Source organism: Ursus americanus, chromosome 25, assembly GCF_024610735.1.
Source record: "Ursus americanus isolate L20-20 chromosome 25, mUrsAme1.1.p, whole genome shotgun sequence".
In the NCBI taxonomy this organism is placed as follows: domain Eukaryota; kingdom Metazoa; phylum Chordata; class Mammalia; order Carnivora; family Ursidae; genus Ursus; species Ursus americanus.
In genome coordinates, this window is record NC_142151.1 from 38,520,430 (window position 1) to 38,546,926 (window position 26,497).

Sequence of the window (26,497 nt, forward strand, 5' to 3'; positions counted from 1 at the left end):
TTCAAGAGAATACTACCCACAGAAGTGATAGAAGAAGGAAATGCTTTTTAGATAACCTGACAAGTTCACTGGAGTTACAGAGGACCCCAACTCAGACTGTTAGCAATGAAAACAATCCTGCCTATTTGCAATTTTCAAAGGACTTCCCCACTTTACAAAGCCTCATTATTTGATGGCGGACAAGATCTGAATTCTTTAGGAAATATCTATAATGTCCTTGGTGCACAGGCGATTTTCTTGGTGTCCTTGATTACTGGAAACAAGGGCATTCTGTTTGGGCCCAGGTTGCCGGTGCAACTTCAGATCGAATCTGCTTTTCTCCTCTCAGTCTCAATCCTTCCTCAGAAAGTAAGAACCATGGAATGATTAAGAATATGGTCTCTGGGGGCGCCTGGGTGGCGCAGTCGTTAAGCGTCTGCCTTTGGCTCAGGGCGTGATCCCGGCGTTCTGGGATCGAGCCCCACATCAGGCTTCTCCGCTAGGAGCCTGCGTCTTCCTCTCCCACTCCCCCTGCTTGTGTTCCCTCTCTCGCTGGCTGTCTCTCTGTCAAATAAATAAATAAAATCTTAAAAAAAAAAAAAAAGAATATGGTCTCTGAAATGATTTTGGGTCCCCCTGGGATCTCAGCAGGCTCTGGGACCAAAAGCTTATAGTCAGTTTTTAATTTGGATTTCACACAACCATGTGAAGTAGATAAGTATTATTTCACCCTCTTGGAATGACGGGCTCAAAGGGATGAAGTAATTTCTGTAAGACCATACAGCTCGGATGCAGAAAGGCTGGGATTTGAACCCAGGTTGGTCTCACTCCAAAAGCTAGCTCATAACTGTTATGCAAGGTGCCTCCCCTAATACCTGGGAAGGGGGGAATCACCAGCTGGTTGACATCGGACAAGCCATTAAGTCTCCCAGAGCTTTCTTATTTGCAAAACTTAGGTAATATTTTACAGGGTTTTTGTGGGAACAAATTTAGGTAACTTTTATACGTAAGGGTTTGTATCTGCTAGTGGGCAGCTACTGAGGTTTGCGGGGGAGTTTTGAGGAGAGAGATCTTAGGTAGTCAAATCCTGCTCACACTCCCCTGTGGCACCAAGGATCACAGAGCCACAGGGCACCGTGCAGTGATGGAGAGCAAGTGTGTGTCTAGCACCTAGCTCAGTGCTTGGCCCAGATAAGGTGCTCCTTAAATGTTTGCTGCATGAGCTGATTTAGCATCTGTGCTTGTCGCTGGGGATGCAGAGGCAGCAGGACAAACAGCTCCTCACCTCGAGAAACTCAGTCCTAAACATAAGGAGACAGACGAGTGAACAGAAAATAAGCCAGTATAATATGTGAGCGAGGAGTCGGGGAGGCTGTCGGCAAAGAACTCTGGGCCCTGAAACTCAGAGGATACGTGGGAGTCCACCATGGGAAGACAGGAACATGTACGGGGAACAGTCTGTTCGAAGGCAGTTGGACATGAGGCTGTTGTAAGAAGTACAAATTGTTCCGTGAGGAAGGAACATGCCTGGAGTGGTGAGGGGGCGGGGAGATGCAGTCCTCGCTCTGAACGCTGCGCGGAGGAACTGGGACTGCATCCTGCAGGTAACACGTAGAGCCCCCAAAGGACCTGAATACAGGGAATGTCATGAGCACCTTTCTTTTGGAAAACTCACACTGGTGGGAAGTGTGCAGAATGGTTGGAATAGGAAGAGGGTGAATATACAAGTTAAAAAGTTAAAACAATAGAAAAGATGGTTAGCTATTGCAGCAGGGAGGGGGAGGAGGAAGTGGCTTTTAACTGTATTGAGGAGGTAGAACTAATTGGCCCTAAAGTCAGGTTGACTAGAGAGAAGGAAAGGAGGAATGCCGTCTAAGGTACCTGCTTCAGCCGAGCAAGTACGTGTGTGGTGGTTCCATCAATACCACTGGCCGGCTTGCGTCGAGTGCTTACTATTGTAGCTGGCGTGCTGCGTTGCTTGCATTCTGCCGTTTCATCCTCCTATCAGTCTGCAAAGTGATCATTAGCTCCATTCTACGGATGGAGAAGGTGAGGTTCAGAGCAATTAAGAAACTTGCCCGATACTTCCTATGGAGTAAATGGAGGTGGGATTTGAACTCAGTATCTGTCTCCCAAGCACTTGCCATCAGTCATGCAGCCTGCATGGCTGCTTCTTGTGCTGAGGGACCAGGAAGAGAAGGTTGGGAGGGGGAAGGGAGAAGATGGTGGTCGCACGGCATAAGTGTGTGTTCCCACATAAATCCAACCCGGCAAGTTCTATGCTGAGTTTTGCCGCGTTGCTCTTGTCTGGGAGTGATGGTGAGTGGGGGGGGGGGGGGGTTGGAGGGGCCAAGAAGGTGCTCCCTGTCAGCATCCTGCTGACATCAGGGTGCTCTCCTGCTTCCTCCAGAGTAGCTGTTGATAAAGGAGAGATTCAGGAGCAGGGTTCTTTGGGTCACGGTTTCCAGCTTTAGTGGGAATGCCCACAGAAGCTACAGGCAAGGAAGCCCAGGGCTCCAGGAAGGTAGACACGCTCACATTTCTTGGTGAAGGACATTACCCGCACAGTCTCGTTTAAATGCTGAACTCAGAGCAAATAAATGTGCTGCCACAGCAACCAATAAACAAATATTGGTGGAATGGATGTAAATGAAATATAAGCAATGAGCTGCTAGTTGGCTCTCCTGAACTGGCATCGGGGTCAGTGCAAGAGTGTGTGTGAATCCCGAGGTAAGGCAGCACCATTTCAGAGGCTCCAAGCAGCCCTTTCCCCGTCCCTGTCCTTTCAGCTACAGGGCCCTGCAGGCAGCTCTTTATTCAAAGAAGGGCCCACTTAAAGGCTCCTTAGTCATTCTGCCCCGAAGGACGGTCAGTCTTTTGGCTCCTCTCTTGTGAACACTTTTCTAGGGTAGGGCAGGGGAGAATACAGCGTCTGTCAGCAGGGAGAGGAAGGAAATCTGACTTGGAAATGCAGGAAAAGACAAACTAACCAGGGTTAACCATTGTGCTACTTTTATGCAATTCCATACAGGTTGCTCAGTAAATTAGGAGCTGGTAGACATTTATTTCACAAATTTGTTCATCATTCTTTGCCATAACTTAAGCTAACCAGAGAAAGAGAGAAAAAACCGTGTCTGGAGCCATGATTTCTCAGTGTCCTTCCGTGCTTAACCTTCAGCACAGTTGGGAGGGTTGTTTATGACTCTACCATTGAGACCCTGACATCTTGGAAGGTGTACTGTTGTTAAATGGGCACATTAGTACTTTTGCTTTCTCACCTTTTGGCATGCGTTTGTGTGTGTGGAGGGGTATCAGGCAGGGTGGGGAGTGGAGAGGGTCTAGAATTAATGGGCATTGCCCAAGAAAATGAATTCTTTGACTGTTTAATAACCACGATCTACCTGGAAGTAAAAATAACTGTGGAGTAGAAAATCTTATTATTATGCATATAATAATCACTGTCTGGGTCCTGCAATGACCAGACTGCCGGCTGTGTCCATGTGGCTACTGATTTTTCTATTTCCCCTGCAAAAATGCCAAGCTTTGAGAATGATGGGGGGGTTCCCTCACCTTGTTATTTTTACTAACCACACCAGCCACAGCAAGCCACCAATCCGAGGAGACAGACAAAGAGTCTGAATCTTTCCGTGGTATTTCTAGGAGCTAGGACACAGGGAACGAACCAGATTATCATCAGGCCGCACTTGCCCCCTCCCCCAATCCTTTTTAATTGGGCAAAGTATTTATTTTAAAATCTAGCAAATAAGATACAAATTAGACACCCATCAACAATATCTATAAAAAGAATCATCCAAAAAAAAAAAATCAGTATTTCTGTCCAAAGTTTACAGAGAATTAAATCAGCTTCCTTTCCTACGAGTTGTTTTTCTGTAAACTGGGCAGCAGTAACTACGGGTGAAACCACCATGCCCACCACCCTGGGATTAAAGGTTAAACAACCTTCTGCAGCCTTTGTTTATGTTTTTATCATCAGTTGAGCTTTTCTTCTCTCCAAAGGCCCGTAGAAATGGTTGGCAGTTCTCAATCATCAAATCAAAGCCCTTCGTCGCCATCGTTTCTTCCGTGTAATGCAAGATATGCTGCTGTGAGTAATTCGATCAGTCCCGTCATTTCCATAATTAGAACGAGAGCAGTCTTCCTGAAGTATGTGCTCCTGCCATGGCGTGAAGTCACACAAAAGTGAGCGCACAAAGCCCTTATGTTGTATGGGCTTAAAATAGCAGCTATTTTTAAACATAAATTTATTTACTTACTTACTTACCTCTAGCAGCTTGTCCCCCACCCAGCTAGACCTGTTTACAACTCGGCTCTCCATTTGGCTTATCTATCGATGACGAATGAAATGCAAGTCAGAGCATTTCACTTTAAAGGCATTATTTCTCTAATGGGTGTGTCACGGATACCCACTCACGTGGGGCTTATCCCAACGCTCCTGGGTTTCTCAAGGGCGGGGGGTGGGGGGGGCAACACTTCAATTCATTGAATATTCTCGATTCTTATTATTTATATGCCTGTAGAGCTTGACGCACGTGATCACCTCGGTGTGGTAAAAGATTGTAGGGACCCCAACTCTCATTTAGAAAAGGGGGAACACGTGCTGTGGGCGCGCTTAGCTGAGGCTTAGATAATGCTATGCTCTGAGGCAAGACTAGGAGTTCAGACCACATCAAATCTTTTTCTCATTCCACTGTTTTCTGGTGGTTTCCGGGCCCTGGTCTCTGTCCTCTCAATCATCCTCCACACGCGGTTAGAATAAAGTTCCTTAAACGCTTTCATGGTGTTATTCCTTATTTTCCAGCTTATAAAATTCAGACATCTCCTCCTTCCCAATTACTGTCTCCATGCCACAGCAGCCTTGTTTTACTTTAGTGCCTTTGAATTGGCCGAATTAAGTCTCGTCACTGCTCTGGCAACTTCTTTCTCCCCTCGGCCAGCACGAGCCCCAAGATGGTAATGGAAACTCCCCTCTCCAGGCGGCCTTTCCTAGTGATTTGAGTTCACCCGGTTCTGAACACCCTTATCAGTGCATACTCATTTAAACATCTGACAAGTAGTTATCTATTTGCAACAACATAAAGAGAAATTTTTAAGACTCTTCCATAAGCCAACCACCCTAACACAACTTTAAAACGTGCTTCATATTTCCTTCCAGTTCTTTCTTACCTGCATGTAAACTCTTACATGGTTGTCATGTATAGAGCTTGTATGATTTTTTCATTCAACATTATTATTTTTTTAATCTTAATGAATTTATTTATTTATTTTTGCAAGAGAGAGAGAGTGAGTGAGCACTGGCGGTGGGGAGGGGGGTGCAGAGGGAGAAGCAGACTCCCCACTGAGCAGGGAGCCTGATGCAGGACTCCATCCTAGGACCCTGAGATCCTGACCACCCAGGTGCCCTCATTCAACATCGTTTTATGACTATTTTTCCGGGTCACTGCACTACAGTGGTAGTGTGGTACTGTATCTATGGGCAGCGAGTGATGGTAGAGACAGAGTAGGATATGTAGCCAACCCCTATGTTACCTTGCTCAAGGCAAATAAACCCTATGAGCCTCAGTTTGTTCATCTGTGAAATGTGGGATACGATGTATGTAAGGTGTCTGTCATTTGGTAAACACAGGCGCTGTGATTTATTACCTAGTTTGAGCCATAGGAGCTTGCTTCTATGGTTTGTTGCTTTGAAAATTTTCATGGCGTTTTCACGGGCAGTTCCCAGACAACCGAAGTGCTTCTAAAGGTGGAGCTTTGATTTGTTTGGCATCACTTCCTACGTCTTTTTGTTGATAGACAGTGGTCCGCCTCAGTGGACTCTTAATCAGTGCTACGGCTGACTGCATTTCATTCTAAATCATTGCGTTCTTCAAACTGAAACCTAGTCACTAAGTTTCTATGTACTAAGACTCCTAAGCTTAGTTGTAAGTGGCCAAAACAGGAAAAGCAGCTCTGGGAGATCGCTGTATTTTCACCATCATTCCTATGCCCTTCTAGCTGAGAAAGTTCGTTTAACCAGTTCTGCATGTTGTTCCCACCTCAGTATCTTGGCGCAAAAATCTAGGCCACCTTGGGCAAGCAGACAAAGCTGAGTTTTTGTCTGAAAGGGTTGTGTGCCTTGCTGGGTGTATGTTGCTCAGAGCATTCTAATTTATTTATGGGACTCAGGAGTCGGGTGAAGGGAGTGGAAGGTAGCCTGGCGGTCTGATCTAAGTGAAGGCACTTATTTTTAACGTGATCCTGGGGCTGGGGAGCAGAGTGGGGTGGGGGCTCCCTCACTTATTCTCCTTATTTACATTTTGCTTCCTGATGGCCAATCACCAATTAGTTAGCTTGACCCCTCCCATTCCTGAGAAAGGTACACCTGCTTAAAGCTAAATTTTCATGACAAGTTTAGGAGATTCAGGTTTGAGTTCTGTTAAGGAATGGCTTGTGTACCCACGTATTCTTGTAAATTCTTTTTCTTAAAGTATTAACCTGTCATTTTAGAGCTAAGCTTCCCCCCCGCCCCCCATTTACAAAATAAGGACTAATCACAGCACTCCATGTATTTCATGGACCCTGCTGAGGAGAAAAGTGCTTTTTATACATTCTGGTGTTTTGTTTCAGGTGTATACATATCTTAAAAACTACGTGCAATTTTTCATGGTCTCAGTTTTCTGTGCAGTAGTAAAACTCCTGTTCCCCAGCACATCTTGATGGCAGTTGCCCCAAAGATTCCTGTTTTGTCTTGTAAGCAGTATCAAGCTTAACGATAGTTAGTTGTTTGTAGTAATTCTTCATTTCAGTCTGGGCTTCTGATGTTTTAAGTGCAAAAAATAGTCTCTGTGCTCATTCTCTAGTCAAATGAGGAGGCTCATTTCTGATGATTGCTTAATCTTCATCCCCAAAGAATCTTTCCACCGTAAGAAAAAGTCAAAAGGCGTTCCACGCCAACTTGTCAGAGCACGTCTCCTTCGCTTTGCTCCTTTTCTTTTTCTTTTTTTTCTTTCACTCTTGAAATCTCCTGGCATGACTGAAGCCTGGGAAGCAGCAGGATTTGAGATGAAAGTGTTGTGGTTGTCAACATACCTTCTGTAGATGCATTTCTAGCCTCAGAGCGGTGTGGAGCCGGCACGCCGTCTGGTTTTCCCACCTTATTTTAGAGTCTCAAGTGCAGACTAATGGCACCATTTCACACAGTATTGCATCACATTGTACGAGAGCCGTTTCCTTCGGGGTAGAACTTCTATCGAACCTGTGAACAGCTGACCGTGCAAGAACAAGAGGAGAAGACATTTTGCTAGAACATGAGTCACTGAGCCTCTTGTTTTTAAAAAGTCAGTAGGAAATCCACCTCCTTTTTTTTTTTATCCTAATAGATCAAATTTCGGATAGAAATGAATTGGAAAGTTTTGTTTTTCTTTGTTTTAAGTGTAACTCCCATAAAGAGTTACCAAGTGGAATTTATTCTTTGTGTGAGAAGGATAAAGTCACTAGCAGAACAGTGAAGGGGGCAAAGATAGGTTTTGAACATGCTGTCTAGATTATTGAACCAAAGAACATAGTTTTCAGCATGTTCAGCAGACCAGTTGTAGGAACAAGAGGCGTACGCCATGGTGGTTAAGAGCACAGACTGGGCTTGAATTTAGACTCCGCTGACTGCTTATGTGACAGCAGATAAGTTATTTCATCCCTCTGTGCCTCAGTTTCCTTATCTGTAGAATGAAGATAATACCACCACCACCACCACTAATACTTACCTCAGAGGATTATTACAATTAATGAGTTAATGTTTACAAAGTGCTTAGAATTGTCCCTCGGCACATATGATATGTCAGCTGCTACGATCACCACGGAAGTGGGATCTTTATATTATGAAGATTGAAAGATGGCTTTTCTGTAAATATGCTGGAAGTTCCTCTAGGTCTTGACTTCCTATCTTATGGTTTTAAGTTTATACCAATATTTCTTCTGTTTTACAACATGAAGGCCCAATTCCACCTGAAAAGCTCAATACTAATCACTATCTAAATGCCTGAATTGGTAAGTAATATGCTGTATTGGAAAGTAGTTTTCAAGACTCGCTTGAGGCTTAAAGTTAACTGATAAATTGGAGAACAAACAGGAATATTCAATAGTTAAAATACAGTATTTTTTTGTATCATGGTAAGTGTGGGTTGTAATTATATGCACACCAGTTTGTAACTGTCTATGTGTGTGACTATTTGGTCAGTCCTTGGCCTCCGAATTAGACTTTAAGCTCCATGAGGATAGGTCCCATGTTTTGCTTACCATTAAATGTCCGCAACCAGCGTCTGATACATAGCAGGCATTCAAAAGTCGTTATCAAACGCATGAATGCATGCATGGCTTGGTAAATAAAAAATGATACTTTGAAAGTCATTGTGTTTCTATAATAGACTTTTAAGAAATCCACATGTAGCTCCTAGGGTTCTTCCTACAGTTCATATTTCTATTAAGAAAACAGAAGGCTGACAGAGAAAGTGAAGGACAGAGAAATTCATTAATTTAGCAAAGAGGTGGGCTTGAGGATGAACTTCCAGTCTTCTGAGTGCCAGTCTGGGTCTGTCGCCACTAAGATGAAAAGGAGAATCCAGACGTGGCACCTTCTTTCCCTCCTTAATCTTCTCCTTTACCTCTCCCCTGTCATTGTTTCATGACTTGCAGCTTATAGACGCAGAAGGAAGACAGGAGAAACTCTCGAGACATTTGGGTAGTACTCTCCTTCTGGAGGGAAAGTAGACATCAAAGCACAGAATTGCTACATACCCATGACGCACAGTCCTGTCTCCCAGGGCCCAGGTCCTCGTGACAGTTCCTGACATACTGATAGAGGACACTGCTGGCCCCCAGGCGGGTGTCTCAAACATCAAAGTGTTGGTATCAGCAACGACAATTTAAAATGAATGTGGCATCTTGCTGAAAAATTACCATGCAGGCAAAGGGATAACTTTTTATTTAGCTCCTGAAAATACTGTACATAGAAAGACATTCTTAACCATCTGGAAACTATTTTGAGGAAATTAAAGTTTTGGAGCTCAACTGTATCCATGATTCCCTCTTGCCTTTATTATTATTATTTCCCTGTTGCCTTGCCCTTAAATCAGATCCTAAAACTTGTTTCCTATAAAATAGCTCCCAACAAATTTGTAAGTGAGACTCTTTGCCCTCTCTCGTCTTTGACTTTCAGACATTCTTCTGGTTTTGTTCCAAATTACGTGGACATATATGTATCACAGACATAAATCTTCTTTCTTTCTTTCTTTTTTTTCTTTCTTTGCTACTCTAAGCACATGTGGAGATGATTTAGTTTCTGAACGAAGATTCTTTGGACACCTACTTTTTAGAAAATCCAAATCCTATGGAATCAGAGAGAGATTTTTCTGTCTCCTTAAAGTGTAAACCAGAAGCATAATGAAATAACATTTTAAAAAAATCAAATTAGGCCAATAAAGCAATACTTTGTATCACTGAGATGAGAATTTAGTGTTAGACAATTTACAGTCATTACTGTTATGCCATGCATAACTATACCCCGTTTGGTTATGTCAGATGGAGATGTAATCATCTGTTGGACTTGTTGGCTCTCTTGTTTCAGTTCAGCCTCCCTGCTGGATTAAGTTTCCATAAAACCATGATTAACTAAAATGCTTCAGGAATGAGGACTTGCGTTTCGTTTAATTTTTTGGTTAGCTGAAGTTTAACCAGAAGACTCTTGGCTTTAGTCTTGGCGTAAAACTGTTCTAAAATCGTTTCATTTTCTTGCATCAAAAGGCTAGCATAGTGCGAGTCTGTCGTTGGTAGTTAAGAACATTACAAGTCCTTTGGGGTCATTTTCTGACTATTAGAAAATGTTACAGATGGAGGGAGAGTTGAGAGGTTGAAGTAAATATGGAAACTAGTTGGAAATTAGACTTCTGGCATCAAATAGGCAGTTGCCTCTATTTTTAGAAGGTGGATGATAAACTAACACTTATTGAGCACCTACTATTTGCCAGGCCTGAGACTCTGCACTTGAAGAGCCCAATCCTGGTGGAGGAGAAGGGGATATGTTTACGAACAATGACTGCACAGTGTAGTAAGTGCTTAAGAAGGTATGCAGCAGGTGCTGTGGTGGCTCAGAGCAGGGACTACCAATGGCCTGAGGAGGTCAAAGACCTCACCGTGGGGAAGATGATGGCCTGGGTCTTGACACGTCATAGGAGCTAAGTGGAGAAGAGGAGGTAGGGCATCCTCCACGGGAGCAGAACTTGAAATACACAGAGATGTGAACCAGAGTTATCTGTCCTGGGACAAGGTGTGTATGCCCGTGTGTCAGGGCAGGGAGAGACTGCTGGCAGATGAGTCTGGACAGCAGGCTGGGGCAGACTATAAAGGGCCATTTATAGAGTTCAAGTGCTATTTCATAAGTAACATTTAACAATGGAGTTAAACAGTCTGATTTGTGTTTCAGAAAGATACTCTGGCAGTGGTAGGAAGGATGCATTAGAAGGAGGAAGGGACCATTTTTGATAAACTAGTATTTCAAAAAACTGTTTACTGTTTTAGTGTTTTATTGATCTGAATTAGAGTTTGAAACATTATTTTACCTTTAAGTAGGAAAACCTTTCTGTTTTCTTCTCCCGCATACGTTCTGTATTATTATTATCTTCACTTTGAATATTGGGAAACTGAGGCTCAATGACCATGTCACTTCCCCAAGGTTCTGAATGGAATCCATTGAGAAACTGACTGAAAGCCAGGTCTCAAAGTTTCTTCCAGCAATTGCTAGACCACACTCCCCACTATTACAGCATATTTATGATATAATTAACTTTCGGAAAGCCATATGGCTTTTGTTACAAAGACTAAAGGAATGTGCTTTTCATAACGAATGGCATATGGCCTCCAATAGCTCTTTGCTTGCATGTTTTAACAAAGTGAACATGTACATAAATTAGATGCCTCAGGTCAGTTAGCAAACTGAGGTTGATTTTCTTCTGCTCTCCCTAATTACAACTGCACTTCTGACAAATATCAAGGAGTTTTTTGGCAGTCTGTGGGTGTAAACATACATAGCGTGGCTTAGATAATCCTTTTCTCCTATGGCGTTGCCCTTTTAAAGAGTCAGTGTTTGTCTTTTATTCACAGAGGAGTGTGCTGCTCGCAGAAACGGGCATTTCTGATGAAGCCTCATGCTTTCGGAATGGGGGGAACACTCGTTCATTTAAATGAGACAATAGGCAGAAGGAACAACCAAATATGAACCACTGAGCTGAAAGCTGACATTTACCTTTGGCCATTTAAGTGACGTAGGGCTGGTAGATAACATGATAGACGCTCACATGCTGAACTAATTTAATAGCAGTTAATCGTGAGGGCTCACACTTAATCTCTCAGTTGTTGAGAAGCCTTTCTATTTTAAGTAACATGCCTCAAAGTTCTGCTCTCTTAGTTCACACTGTGTCTCATCCTGTTGTTTTAGCAGGTTTTCTGGTAGAGTCTGAGAATGAGCTCCTTGCAACTTTCACATTATCATATTACAATATTCATTACTGATTATTTGTACTCAAGGTCAATGACATTATCTCATTGGAATTCCCTGGACTCTGAATTCATAAGATAGTCCAAAATGCTCTTGTCTGTAATGGAAAAATACAGTACAATTACTGTAAGTCAGTTGGTTCATAAAGGATCTGCGTTTTAAAGGGAGCTACTCATCATATTGGCAAATCGCTTGCTTTTTCTTTTAAATGTGTGTGTTTATGTTATAGTAATAATACAATTTTTTGTTAATTAAGTGGAAAGTATATCAACAAAGGAAATTTAAAATATAAGCGTTTCTTAAGGAACTGAAGCAAATAAGTAAAAATACATTTTAATTAATATTAAAATATTTAAACCTTTCTATTCAAAAGTTTAATTTCCTAAGAGCAAACCCCACATAGTTTAGGATAATTTTTTCATGACGAATAAACCAAATGTCTTCAATAAAAATTAAATTTTAGGTCTCTCTTTTTCCCATCTAAAATGACTCGTTCAAATCCTGTTCATACAAAAGGAAAGTGTTTGTTAACTTGTGTTCTAATTCCTCTTATATTTACTATAATCTGTATTCCTTTTTTGGACAAGTCATAGCTTCTCCTTTCATAAAATAATATCTTCCATTATGTTATAATTATAAACTGTGGACTCATAGGATCGATGAGTCATCGGGCTGGATAGAATAAGCCTTCAGCAGTCATCTCTGCCTCTGGGGCATCGCTACACCATGAAATGAATAACAAGGTGAGTAAGAGACACCTTTAGCCAGAAATATGGCTTTGGCTAGATGAAGAAAAAAGGTGAACCTGGGAACACTTTTCCTCTTTAGCAAAAATACTTCTTCTTTCCTTCCTCTTTTTTTTTTTCCAAAGTGTACTCACCCCAAACTGATATTATTAGATTAATAACCCCACCAAAAATCTTATTGTGTGTGAAAGTGTGGAATCATTTAGACTTACTTCATATTTGAGAATTGAATACTAGGATCTGTAAGACTCCAGATAGCGGTGTTTAAGAATGAAAGATCCTGCTCTATTTAACCATCATTTATTACAGGACTACAAACTATAAAAAAAAACAGTACGAAGGCACAAGATTTGTAAACAAATTGTTGCTACATAATCTGTAGGAAGCTGAAAAACAGTTTGGAAGAGAAAGTAATTAGGGTAACATTTATGTACTAACAAAAGTCAACTAGAAGTTGGGAGAAAAATGTTATCTTCTTAACTGTCATGATTCACTCATGTTAAGACCATTCCCATCTTACTTAGAGGCTCTGGAGCAGGTGAAGATAGTTGTATTAGAAAACGTGCTTCAAGACACTGAGCCAGTATGGCTGTCTGTGTGGAGAAGCTCAAGACTGAACAAACATGGACCCAAAACAAGAGTACCTGGTGTCTCTTGCTTAGACCCATGGTGCTGACAGGATGGGCAAGTGTCGTAGTGCCAGGAAGCTCCATAGCCACCGACGAGATCAGATGTGGCATGATAAACAGTACAAGAAAGCCCACTTGGGCACAGCCCTGAAGGCCAACCCTTTTGGAGGTGCTTCCCTTGCAAAGGGAATTGTGCTGGGAAAAGTAGGGCCTGAAGCCAAACAGCCAAATTCTGCCCTCAGGAAGTATGTCAGGCTCTAACTGATCAAAAATGGCAAACAACAACAACAACAACAACAACAACAACAAAACCCACAGCCTTTGTACCCAATGATGGTTGTTTGAATTTTATTGAGGAAAATGTTGAAGTTCTGGTTGCTGGATTTGGTCACAAAGGTCATGCTGTCAGTGACATTCCTGGAGTTCACTGTGAGGTTGTCAAACTAGCCAATGTGTCTCTTTTGACCTTTTATAAAGGCAAGAAAGAAGCCCAAGATCATAAATTTTGATGGTGAAGACATGACAGTAATACATTTTCATATGCTCCCCCCACCCCATGAGAGACCTGGCTCATTAGAATTACTTTGAATACTTGGATTAATTTGAATTTTATATTCTAAAAAGGTTATGATATGCAAAGATGGAAACCACTTGTTTCTCCAGATTTTCAAATCCTGTGCCAAATTATGTTAACAAACAAATGTGGTTATAATACAAATGGGGGAAATGGCAAGACCAACCACAGCTGCCTTTAAAGGAACATGATCTTGTCCCATGAAGATTTGTTTTGTTTTGCTGAGGACTGTATTGGTTCTGAATATTTTACGGTGGTCTTTTTTTTTTTTTTTTTAAGATTTTATTTATTCATGTGACAGAGAGCCAGCCAGCGAGAGAGGGAACACAAGCAGGGGGAGTGGGAGAGGAAGAAGCAGGCTCACAGCAGAGGAGCCCGATGTGGGACTCGATCCCATAACGCCGGGATCACGCCCTGAGCCGAAGGCAGACGCCCAACCGCTGTGCCACCCAGGCGCCCCTTTACGGTGGTCTTAGTATGAATTTTTTGAAGGTTGGGCATGCAGAGAGCCAAGCTGAGGTTGGGAAGATAGAGGAAAGGTGAAGGGGAGGAGGAGAGAAGCCAGGGAAGGAGGTGTGACTCTGGAGAGCCACAGAGGGTAAAGGAGGTGAGTGGAAATTCCTGGGTGTTGGGGTGATTGAAGGATTCTTAAGAGCAAGAAGGTTTAATATTTCATGAGATTGTTTCTCTTTCTGCAGTTGTAAACTATCCGAACTCCTCAGCCTTTAGTAAAGTCTGTCCTAAGCATTCGTGCTTTGTGGGCTTCCTTTTGTTTTTGGATTGAAAGTAATGGGAAAGACCTCATTCCATGTAGGGTAGGATAGGGTGAGCACAAACAGGAAGAGCCATAACAAGAACAAATTAGGTAGAAGCAGGCGTCCAGAGGCAAGGCAGCCTTGCAGACATGCCAGCAACACTTTTCTTCATCCCCCCAAATGCATAGAACTTTTGGAGAGGACTTTAGTCTTCTACAGCCCATGGGGTGTTTGAATCAAGGAGGAAGTAGATTCCAGCTGATATTTGGGTTACATTAATACAGCCTGAAATTATAATAATTTATTAAGGGAGGAAGTGGAGGTGGAAAATTTTGAGCTCTTGGCTTCAATTTCTATCATAGTCTTACTTATCTGTAGCCCACGATGCTGTTGGCATTCTCTTCTACAAACGTACCAGGCATTTAGCATTTATTTTGACTTTTAAAGTCAAGTTTGAGCTAGTCAGTTATGCATCTGGTAAACCAAAAGATATTGCTGAAATCTGTGGCAACTGTTTTGAAACTATTTTGTGCATTTGCATTTATTGGAAGTGTAATTATAGGTTGCCTTGCTTTGCAGCATTCCCCATGGCACGCAGGGGAATTTGTTTGTATGTGGAACTCTTTAGAGGAAATAGTGTTGTTGTATGAGGCTTGAAGACGGGTATCTACATGTTTGAAGATGCCCACATTTTTTTGGCTTATCATCACTTGTAAATAATGGCCATGGGGCATAGTGAAAAAGTATCAATGACCCATTGCTTGAACTTCCCTTTTAAAAGGGCAAATTTCACAGCTTTCTAACATGAAGATGAATCTAAAGTTTAACTTGTTTGTGTTAAAGTTGTTGTCTACAGACCTCCATTATGCTGCATTGTTAGAGGCAAAACTGTAGATAATTGGGAGAGAGAGAGAGAAAGAGAGATGGGCAGATGAAGAAAAGCAGAGATGTTTCAAGTTATGGCATGGGTAACATGCCTAATTCCTTTCTTGGGGAAGTCTCTCATGCTGTTTTTAACAGATATGCCTTGCTTTGAGATAACTTGTGGCCTAATAGGGTCTTCAAGGAAAATTTATGTGATGGAGCAACTCCTATATGGTATATCTCAATATTTGAGAACCTTCCAGAAAACACTGAAGTATACAAGCAGAACAAGTGCCTTGACTGCTTATCTACATTTAGCCATAACTATGCTATTCTAATGGTTATGGGAAAGGATGAGGGCCAGCTTCTTGTCTGACTTTGAATCTAGTCGCGTCCTTACATGCTATGAAGCTTCAGGGCAAAGGTTAATTTTCCCAAGATTCATAGAACCTACTGTTTAGTGATACAGAATTATATTTCTGCTTAAAAAAAGAGGACATAGTTGAACTGATTTTATGAGTCTAAAATAGAAGTCAAATATTAAGTGATTTTAATCCAAACAAAATATAACTCATAAAAATCTGAAGATTGTTATTAAATTTGAAAACTATATCTCCTGTTGCTTTTCTTTTTCTTTCCTTTTTTTTTAAGATTTTTATTTTATTTATTTGTCAGAGAGAGAGCGAGAGAGCATAAGCCAGGGGGGAGCGGCAGGCAGAGGGAGAAGCAGGGAGAGGGAGAAGAAGGCACCCTGTTGAGCAAGGAGCCTGATGTGGGACTCGATCCTAGGACTCTGGGATCATGACCTGAGCTGAAGGCAGATGCTAAATGGACTGAGCCACCCAGGCATCCCTCCCATTGCTTTTCAAGGTAATTCTAGGACTGCTTAGACCACATAAAGTCACCTTGTTCCAGAGTTTGGAGACCGCCTCACTGTGTGACTTCTAAGATCCTAAGTATGTTCTCAAAATTCTATTCCCATCTCATGTTCTCCACCTTTCATTAATAGAGGCGTGCACGTGTGTGTGTGTGTGTGTGTGTGTGTGTGCGCACACGCACTGTTTTATTCTTGCCCGTACTGAACTTCATCTTCCTAAATTGGGCCTATTTCCTATCAGCATTTGGGAACATTTTCATTTCTGCCAGCTTATTATTTATTCCTCCCAGACTGTCAACATTCACAAAATAGCAAGTGTACCCTGTACAAATGTAATCCTTTGTGATGGTGATGAGAGTGCAATAAGCGAATCCTATAGCATGACACTGGTGCCTGCCTGTCCTCTAGGGTGATATGGGTCTGTTAATCATCACTCTGTGGGCACAGTTGTTTAACCAGTTTATAGATTATTTATTCAAGAAATATTTACTGAGTGCTCCCTCTGAGCCAGGTTTCATGCTGGGTGGTGGAAAGGATGAATGATACTGTTCCTGAACTTCAAGCACCTCAACAGGACAAAAGGCATGGCAATGAAGAGCTGGTATGAAGTGTGATCATGCCAGAGGTATACATTAGGCAAGGGACTAAAATCCTGCCTGGCATTTTCTGAAAGAATAAACCAAAGAGTAAACTGGTGCAGCCACTGTGGAAAACAATATGGAGGTTCCTCAAAAAATTAAAAAGAGAAATACCATATGATCCAGTACTTCAACTAGGTATTTACCCCCAAAAGTGAAAATACTAATTTGAAAAGATACATGCACCCCTATGTTCATTGCAGCATTATTTACAATAGTCAAGATATGGAAGCAACCTAAGTGCCCATTGATAGGTGAATGGATAAAGAAGATATGGTGTAGATATACACACACATATGTGCAATGGAATAATATATATTATTGCAAATGGAATATATATAAAATGGAATATTATGCAGCCATGTAAAAGAAAGGATGGGCTCTTGCCCTTTGTGATAACATGGATGGACCCGAGGGGTATAATGCTAAGTGAAATAAGTCAGACTGAGAAAGACAAATACCATATGATTTCACTCATATGTGGAATATAAAAAACAAAATAAATGAACAAACAAACAAGAAACAGAATTAGACCTATAAATACAGAGAACAAACTGAGGGTTGGCAGAGGGAAAGGGGAGGATGGGCAAAATGGGTAAAGGGGAGAGAGAGATACAGGCTTCTATGTGTAGAATGATTAAGTCATGGGAATAAGAGGTACAGCATAAGGACTTTAGTCAATGATATTGTAATTGTGTTGTGTGGTGACAGATGGTAGCTACGTTTGTGGTGAGCATAACATTACATATAGAGATGTTGTATCACTATGTTGTACACCTGAAACTAATGTAACATTGTGTGTCAACTATACTCCAATAAAAAAAGTTAAAAAAAAAGAATAAACTGGGGAGAGTAAGAAACTTCTGTATTTGTTCAAAATGTATTCAGTTTATTCTGTAAATTTTAGAAATATTTCATCGAATTACCAAGGAAATCCTTTCAGAATGTTGACCATAATTGCAATGAAATTTTAACTTTATAAATTCAATATTCTTATCTAGAACCATGGCATATCTCTCACTTCATGCCCATATATTTAAAAAAAATGATTTTTAAGTATTTTGGTTTTTGTTGTTCTTGAGAATAGGACTCTTTTCATACTTTATAAATGTTTCTGTCTGTGTATGTGTGTGTGTGTATGTTTGTGTTTCCAAGAAAGCTATGGGTCTTGATTCATTGTTTATACTATTTTTTCGGTTGCCTCAATGTTTTCTAAATCAAAGTCATTAAGTGTGGATAATAATTTAATCCCTTTTAAAGAATGTGCTATTTGTGAATTTCATCATACTTTCTTTTTGAATATTGTAATATAAAACACTTGACATTAGTCACATTCCCTTGCATTTCCAACACCTACAGTCCAGCTTCCCAGGATGCCAGCAGGCTTACATTTCAGCAGGAAGTAGATACAGGAAGTTTTGTACCTACTCACATCCTATGGAAATGCAACTTTCTCCTTTTCCAAGTTGTGCTCACTGCTTAGTGATATCATGGATATTTTTGCCATCTTACTTTTTTCTTAAAAAAATATATATATAATACACATAATTGGAAAATTGAAAAATTATTGAAACTAAGAATAGAAAGAAGAGTGAGAAAATATGGAGTGTAAAAATATGGAGGAACTCTTTCATGAGACCAGTTTATGACAGAGGTGATGTAATTCACAAATGCTTCATCAGGGATACATACGGATGTTAGCAGAATTATGTAATCTTGATCAACAGATATTACACATAGCTTGGTCCTATTGTACATTCTTTCCACCCATGCCCCTATTTCCTGCAATAGGACTCACTGTAAAGGCAGTAGCAGACATCCTTATTTTAGTTTTTCAAACATGGAAGGCATATGTACATATTTACATTTTAGAAGGGTCACACTGGTGACATGGTGAAGGATGAAGAGAGGAAGACCAAACTGACAACAGAGTCTAGTTAGGGACTGAAGTAATATTGGAAAATATGAAGAAGTGGGGGTAGATCTATGAGGTGTGAGGAGGTGGAATCAGTTTTTCATGACGCGTGAGATGCAGGGCAAGGTAGAAGAAAAATTGGATCCCAGGTGTTGGACCGGGTGATGCAGAGAGAACTGTGATACTAATGTTTGGAACAGAGGAGGAGAGGCAGGTATGGGAGAGGAGGCAGTGGGTTCAGTTGTGCATCCTTTGGGTTTGAGATGCCTTTGTGACATCAGGTAGAGATGGCAGCTAACTGAAACTTTGTAACCATTAAACAATACCCCCCATTGCCCCTCCCCCAGCCCCTGACAGCCATGAATAGCACTATTCTAGGCACCTCATATAAGTGGAATTATACAATATTTGGCATTTTCTGTCTGGCTTATTTCACTCAGCACAATGTCTTCAAGGCTTATCCGTGTTCTAGCATATTGAAGAATCCCCTTGCTTTTAAATGTTGAATAATATTCTATTATATGTATGTGCCACATTTTGTTTATCCATTCGTCTGTCAGTGGGCGCTTGGATTGCTTCCACCTTCTGACTATTATGAATAATGCTGCTATAAACATGGGTGTTCAAATATCTGTTCTGGTCTGTTTTCAATTCTTTTGGGTCCATACCTAGAAGTAGAATTGTTGGATTATGTAGCAATTCTATGTTTAAGTTCTTGAGGAACCACCATGCTGTTTTCCACCGCAACTGTACCATTTGCAATGCGTAAGTGTCCAGTGTCTTCACATTCTCATGGACACTTGTTATTCTTTTATACATGTATGTATGTATGTATGTATGTATATATGTATGTATGTATGTAATAGCCATCCTAAGGGGTGTGAGATGGTATCTCATTGTGATTTTGATTTACATTTCCCCAATGATTAGTGATGTCAAGCATCTTGTCATGTGCCTATTGGTCACTTGAATATCTTCTTTGAAAAGTGTCTATCTGAGTCCTTTGCCCACTCTTTAATCAGGTGTTTTGGGTTTCGTTGTTGTTGTTGTTACTGAGTAGTAAAGATTTATAATCCCTAAGGAGAGGGGTCAGATTCTGACCATTTACATAATTCTGATTTTCATTATTTGCAACAAAACGCCTTATTCGTTTAGAAAACAGCATATGAAACTCTTGAATTAAAATGTGATTAAGTGGAACTGATTGTAGGTACATTTGGCAGAGATCTAATATCTTTAGCTATCTCTGCCTAGCCAGATGATTGAGATAATTTTTCCGCAAAATGAATCAATGCGTGTTTCTGTTTTGTCCACATTCACAACTATTTCTGAACTCAGGCAGAAGTTCTAAGAACTACTGCAGACTCTTGTCTTGCCTACAAAAATACCAGATAAATATATACAAATGACAGTGTTTTTCCATTTGGGGGATATATTTGGCATTAAATTCAAGACAAAAGAAGACACAGACTTTAGCCTGTGGTTTGAGTCCCCTAACCTTCGTGAAGGTGTTTGTTTCCACCCACTGACTCACAAAGGTACCATTGCTCGAGGCACATCTGAATCTGTTTATAATTTGAGAATAGAGGTGAGAAAGAATGTTGTTTTTCTATTTTGTGACATTTTTGTGGTGGCATAGATATTTTTATTAAATCCAGCCATGAAATTTCCCTTTTCTGTAGAGATAGCACATGAGGAATTATTTTAAGAGTAAACTACTTAACTAACTACCCTTATGTGCTCTAAATAAACCTGCACTCAATTGTTTGTAATTGGTTTAGCTGGCAGATTTGTGGGCAATAAATTTTAATAGATTTCTATGATATTCAGCTATTTCTACATCAACAAAGGGAACCATATTATTTTAAGATGCCCCAGAGTATGAAGTAGTGTTTATAGAGGCACTCAGTAAAATGTTGCTTTGTAAATGTCCTAAAATCGTTTTCATATGTTATCATTTATTTATTTCCAAGCAGATTGTAAGCAACTCAAAGGAGCTGTTTTTAATCCCATTTTATTGCATAATATAATGGTCTTTGTACAGTGCTAGCTAAATAAATGTTGCTGACTGATCTTGCACTCAATGGAGCTTTTTTATTGGCTATTTAAAAGTTGTTTTAAATTTTGGGTGGAAGGAAAAGAGACTTTAAAATTTATAGTATTTCTGTTAGATAACTAGTTTTAATACATTCTGAGGATTTCAAATATAATGGGTGAGTAGAGCCATGTGTTCTACGTTTGTAAGCATTCGAAATTGCTCTCCGGCCATGTCCTATCCAGTCTCATTTACCATAACATTAATGAAACCAACATTCATCAGCCTGTGGCAGGACAATTCTATTTTTAAAATACACTTGCTCCTCTCATACTATCCTTCGAGTTTTTCCTAGGGGTGTCCACAATTTTGTGCCTGCCATGACACTTGTTTAGAGCAAGGAAAATCTTTAGTATGAGGTTGGGAGATCACTTTTCTCATCTCTTGTAAATTGGAGAGAACCAGCTGTTTCCATACCAACAAAGTGAAATATATATTTTTAATTCTCTGGAAACTACACTTTCCAATATGGTAGCCACATGTGACTGCATAGTACTCGGAATGTGGCTAATCCAAATTAAGATGTGCTGTAATTGTAAAATACACAGTGGATTTCCAAGACAGTACCAAAAGGAAAATATCTTAATTTTTAAAATATCAATTCCAGATTGAAAATGACATTATTTTGCATATATTGGGTTAAATAAAAGATATTATTAAGTTAATCTCTCACTTGTTTTCCCTTTGCCTTAATGTAGCTGTTAGAAAATTTCAAATTATATGCGTGGCTCAGATTATACTTCTGTTGGACAGTTACTGTCTTAGAGTAGGGTTTCTCAGCTCCACCAGTGTGGACATCTTGGCTCAGATAATTTTTTGTTGTAAGAGGCTGTCCTGTGCATTGTAGGGTGTTCAGCGGCATCTCTGGCCTGACTCACTAGATGCCAGTAGATTCCACTCTCCTCAACTTTGACAACCAGAAGTGTTTCCAGATATTTTGCCAAATATCCCCTGGGGGGCAAAGTCGATCCTGGTTGAGAACCCTCCTTGAGAATGTAAAATAGCAGTCATGGAGGCATCCTTTAGAATGTTGCTCTGGACGTGTTCTAAGGTTCTTTTGTAGGTTTAGAGATTATTTTAACCAATAGATCACAAACAGTTTATTAACCTATTTTTAACCTCACTTTGGTGCATCATATATAGTGTTCTGGGTACAGTGGGAAGTCAATAATTGATCTTTATTTTTTCAACTGTTTCAGTCCTAATTTCACCACCCCCCATTTTTCTAGGCAGTTGGTTCACAGAGTAGAAGGGATTGTTGGTCACACAGTAGTCTTTTCAAATCTTGGCATGTAGCGACTGCTGTCAACAGTATTTTCATATACACGAGCAGAGCTAGGAGTCCATCAATCAGACCAGACTTCCCGCAGGGACGAAGTCTGCATAACCGTCGGTATACGAACCGTCTGGGGAAGTGTTGAAGAACAGCCGGGACCCCTGAAAGAGCCTGAAGATACTGTAATAGAAGCTTGCTAATTTTAGAAGAAATGATTTTCATTTTGGTCACAGCTGTCGGCATTCCAAGTGGTTCTTGTTCTATCTGTTGAAATGAGGAGGCTGTGTTAGAGGTTCATTTCAGTCTGAGGATTTGGTGACATCATTTCGAGAATTACTAGGCTGTCCGTGAATATATTTCATGTATAGTGAATAACTATTTAAAAGTGTTTTATTAGGGTAGGGAGAGGATTCTAAAAGCTGACTGGGGGTTGGTTCTTAGAAAAAAGTGCCCACTTATGAGAGCGTTTTCTTAAATTGAAGTGGGGAGATTGTTTTGCCGAAGAACATGCAATGTCACTGGCCACTTATGTATAGAAATCTTCTGAGGGCAGCAAGACTTGCCGGCCACATAGCTATGTCTCTGACTCTTTGCTCTCCTCCTCATCTTTCAAGCATTTGAGTAAGTTGCTAACAATTTATATAGTTACAGTGATGGCATTGTCTTTTGAATACCATGATTGTGATAGTAGTTATAACTTAAGAAAGCCCCTCCATCCACTGCCACAAACTGTAGATCTCATGTGGCTTTTTGGTCTTTTTTGCAGGGGCCCTAGCAATTCTGTCTCCCATTGGATAGTGGGTCACTTTCTGGTTCCTATTGTGGCTTATTTCTGGATATGCTGAGAAGCCACTCTGAATGAAGACTGTGATCGTGGCCTATTTGTTTATCATTGTCAAATCTATGAGTAATTCTAGTTGAACTTGGTTAAATTTAGCTCACAGTTTAAAAGAGAGAAATTTTCTATTTCCTGGAAAGCTCGATTCCTTGGGTCCTAGACCTTTCTTCTAAAATATGTGCTAGTTTTCTTTTTGTTATTTTGCAAGTTGGAATTTTTAGGCCAAAATTCATTACCAGGGCTCTAAGCATGGCTACTTCACTATGGACCCCTGATGTACACGTTGTTACCTTGTGGGGAAAAGTGTTTAGGAGAAACTCCACCCAGGATACAATCTTTTTGAAGTAGAATTTAGAGGTTGGAGAGTTTCAAATCAGGTCACACTTAGCAGTTAGGTGTTCTTTTGATTGTGATCTTAAATTACTAGTGTACCTATTTCTGCCAATAGACAGTGAATGCAGTAAGGGAAGGAACCATGTCTTCAAAGAGTATAGCATACTCAAAAATGTTTGCAGTCAACACTTCAACTTATCAGAAGGCAATATGTTTTTCATGGCATTGGAAAAGAATACAAGGTATTGGAAACCAAAACAAAATGGCAAGCCCTGTCCACGTGCCCTGTTAGAAGTAGTCTAATTAGGGTACTTGAATTTATCTCCTGACTTTGTATGTCTTTTTTTTTTTTAATAAATCTTGAAAGGGTGCTCTGACTTAAAAAAAAAATCAAACCAAACCCCACGCATACCCTCTCCCCTGCCCCCCAAACACTGTCATCATTGCTTTTTGAGCTACATGAATAAAGGACTAGGTTAGAAATCATCATTGGAAAACAGTGAGACTGGGAAATTTAATCAAGTAAATTTAGTGTCAGGCATTCCGCAAATTGGCTATGGTCTAAACTTGGACATAAATCAAACGCATTTGGAAGTCACTTATACTTGGCTACATAAAATACAATTTTGTGTAATTTGAATACTTTGGCCAATATTAATCTGTAACTGCCAATATAATTTTAAATAGTAGGGTTACATCAAAGTGTCAGGGGCCACAGAGTGCTATTTTACTCTGAATTTTAGTAAATTATAGAGTATCCTTTTTTGAGCAAGCGAATAAGCAATAATAGAAATAAGCCACGCTATTTGGACCACCCTATTTTGTTTCCGCCATTTTTCTCAGTACTCAGATTCCACAAAATTGCTTATTAAAAACTTTGCTTGCTCAAATTATTTATCAAATGTGCCTACTGAGTACAAAGTACATTCCAGTTCCTTGAGCTCTGATTGCCCAAGCCACACTTGTTTTTGTCTTACATCCTGTTGTGTATTGCTCTGATTTACCCTGCAATGAGCCACTTCATAGGTGTGAGCTTTATTTTCGCTCCACCTCCATGGCTAATCAAGATTCTGAAGCACCAGAAGATCAATGCCCAGTAGCTTTGAGATAGTTTGTATTCCTTACAATGCTGAAAAGATCATTCTAAGCACATAGCAGACCCAATGATACTGAGTTGCCAATATTAATTTCATAAAGACAGGGATTTTCATTGGTTTTGTTTCCTGTTATATCTTTGATGCTTATAACCGTACCTGGCCTATTATAAGTACTCAGCAAATATTTTTTGAATGAATGAATGAATGAACCCACAGTGATAATTTATATTAATTAGGCCTTTCTTAAAAATGCAGAGAATAGTTCATTCTGGCACTATTGATAAGTGTTACTAGAGTTTTGAGCATTATTCACTGCTTTTTATCTCCTGATATAGTGGGCTTTTTAGATCAAGACTGTGTAAATTACTTGAGAGACACTCTCCCCCACCATGTTCATTTTTGCTTTAGTCTGGACCTGACCTTGGAATCCTCACTCCAAAGAACATTGCAATCAAAGAAGACAAGGAAACATCCCCCCCGCCACCCCCTGCCGCCCCAGGAGACAGTAATACGGTGAGCATTATCTCAGGCAGAGCTGGGAAAAGGAAGATAGGCAACAGCTCCAAGTAAAAGGAATCCCATTTTTCTTAATGTAAGAATAGGAGATAATTACCTCTTTAAGCTCTATTGGGTAAAAGAAAGCTGCATTAACTTTCCATCAATCTATCATCTATCTATCTATCTATCTATCTATCTATCTATCTATCTATCTATCATCATCATCATCATCTATCATCTATCTATCTATCTATCTATCTATCTATCATCATCATCATCTATCATCTATCTATCTATCATCTATCTATCTATCATCTATCTATCTATCTATCTTTCATCTATCAAGAGAGGGCCAAGGATTGCATTAGCTCACGGATTGCAGGGATAGTTGTTTAAACCACTTAATATACATTCAACTTTGTGCACGTCACTCATTATGTATAATTATATAATATATATTATATATGATATATATCCGATATATATTATATAATTGTAGCTAAATTAATTAAATTCTTATGTATGCTAGCCATTTTGGCCTACATGGAAAAAAAATCTCATTTAACCCGAAAAACAATTCATGAAGTTGATACTATTTTTTATGCCGTCTATTTTGAAGGTGAGGGAACTGAGGCACAGAGTGGTCAGTGAACCTGTGCAAGATCCAGAGGCTAACGGTACATGACCAGCGTGGGATTTAAAACTGGGAGGTATGACGTCACAGTGTGGACTTTTAATGCTGAGATAACATGCCTTAGTGGCACTTACATTCTTGTTATTGTTTCTCTTACTTGATTGTGAGATTCTTCAGGGCATGAACTGAGTCTTGTTCATTCTTATAGTCCTCACAGTACCTTTCACACACCAGCACCTTGAACATAGTGGATGCCCAGTATTGGTATTGGGTGGAAGACAGTGCTTTTAGAATTGAAACGCAGAGACCTATGTGCCATAGCAATTAACAAATCACCCTAAGTTTCCTCTGAATTTCACTGACTTGGATGCATTTATACATATATTTTTAATTTTTTGTAAATTAAAAAAATACAAACGTAAGAAGAAAACAACTAGCATGCTCAAAAATACTATGATTCGGGGCGCCTGGGTGGCACAGCGGTTAAGCGTCTGCCTTCGGCTCAGGGCGTGATCCCGGCGTTCTGGGATCGAGCCCCACGTCAGGCTCCTCCGCCATGAGCCTGCTTCTTCTTCTCCCACTCCCCCTGCTTGTGCTCCCTCTCTCGCTGGCTGTCTCTATCTCTGTCAAATAAATAAATAAAATCTTTAAAAAAAAAAAAAAAAAAAAAAAAAAAAAATACTATGATTCAGTTTTGATTGATCTATCATCTTAATCTATCCATCTTAATCAAATTCCCACTTGCGTTTTATCTTCTTTTCTTCATAGGAGGTACTGTGAAACCCAGCCTGGGGGTAGTGGTAGTAAAGAATGTGGGATTTGTTTGCTTTCGATTTGGAGACTAGAAGATTCTATTCTCCAGTTCTGCACGTGATTAACTTGAGTGTTCTGCAAGATGAGCTTTGACCTGGGGGGTACTCAAAGAGAAAGTATATGGTGGCTGTTGTTCCAGAGGTTGTGAAAATATTCTGCAAAAACTTTGGATGAGCTGGACTTGGGAACATTTTTTTCCTTCACATTGGAGTCAGGAAGGTAGGAACTGGCCAAGAAGTTTTGTGCTCAGTGGCCTTCTCTAATCCGGGTGTCTGCCAGTGAGGTCCTGAGGCAGTGTTAAGTTTTTATATTGAGTTCAGAGTTCCCATATCTTGTATCACATTAATGGCCATGAGCATCAGTAGTAGCCTGGTGGAATCTAATGCTGATCATC

General features: G+C 40.2%; 1 long non-coding RNA gene and 1 pseudogene across 1 annotated transcript in view; both read left to right on the forward strand.

Moving 5' to 3' along the window:
* The first annotated feature begins 2,330 nt into the window (after nucleotides 1-2,330).
* Nucleotides 2,331-26,497, forward strand: part of LOC123794822 (uncharacterized) — a 152,020-nt gene continuing 127,853 nt past the window's right edge. The window contains exons 1-3 of the long non-coding RNA XR_006780262.2: nucleotides 2,331-12,264; nucleotides 24,567-24,671; nucleotides 25,276-25,366. This is a non-coding gene — a long non-coding RNA (uncharacterized LOC123794822). The remainder of the gene's footprint in view (nucleotides 12,265-24,566; nucleotides 24,672-25,275; nucleotides 25,367-26,497) is intronic.
* On the forward strand, nucleotides 12,258-16,118 carry LOC123794821 (small ribosomal subunit protein uS12 pseudogene; annotated as a pseudogene).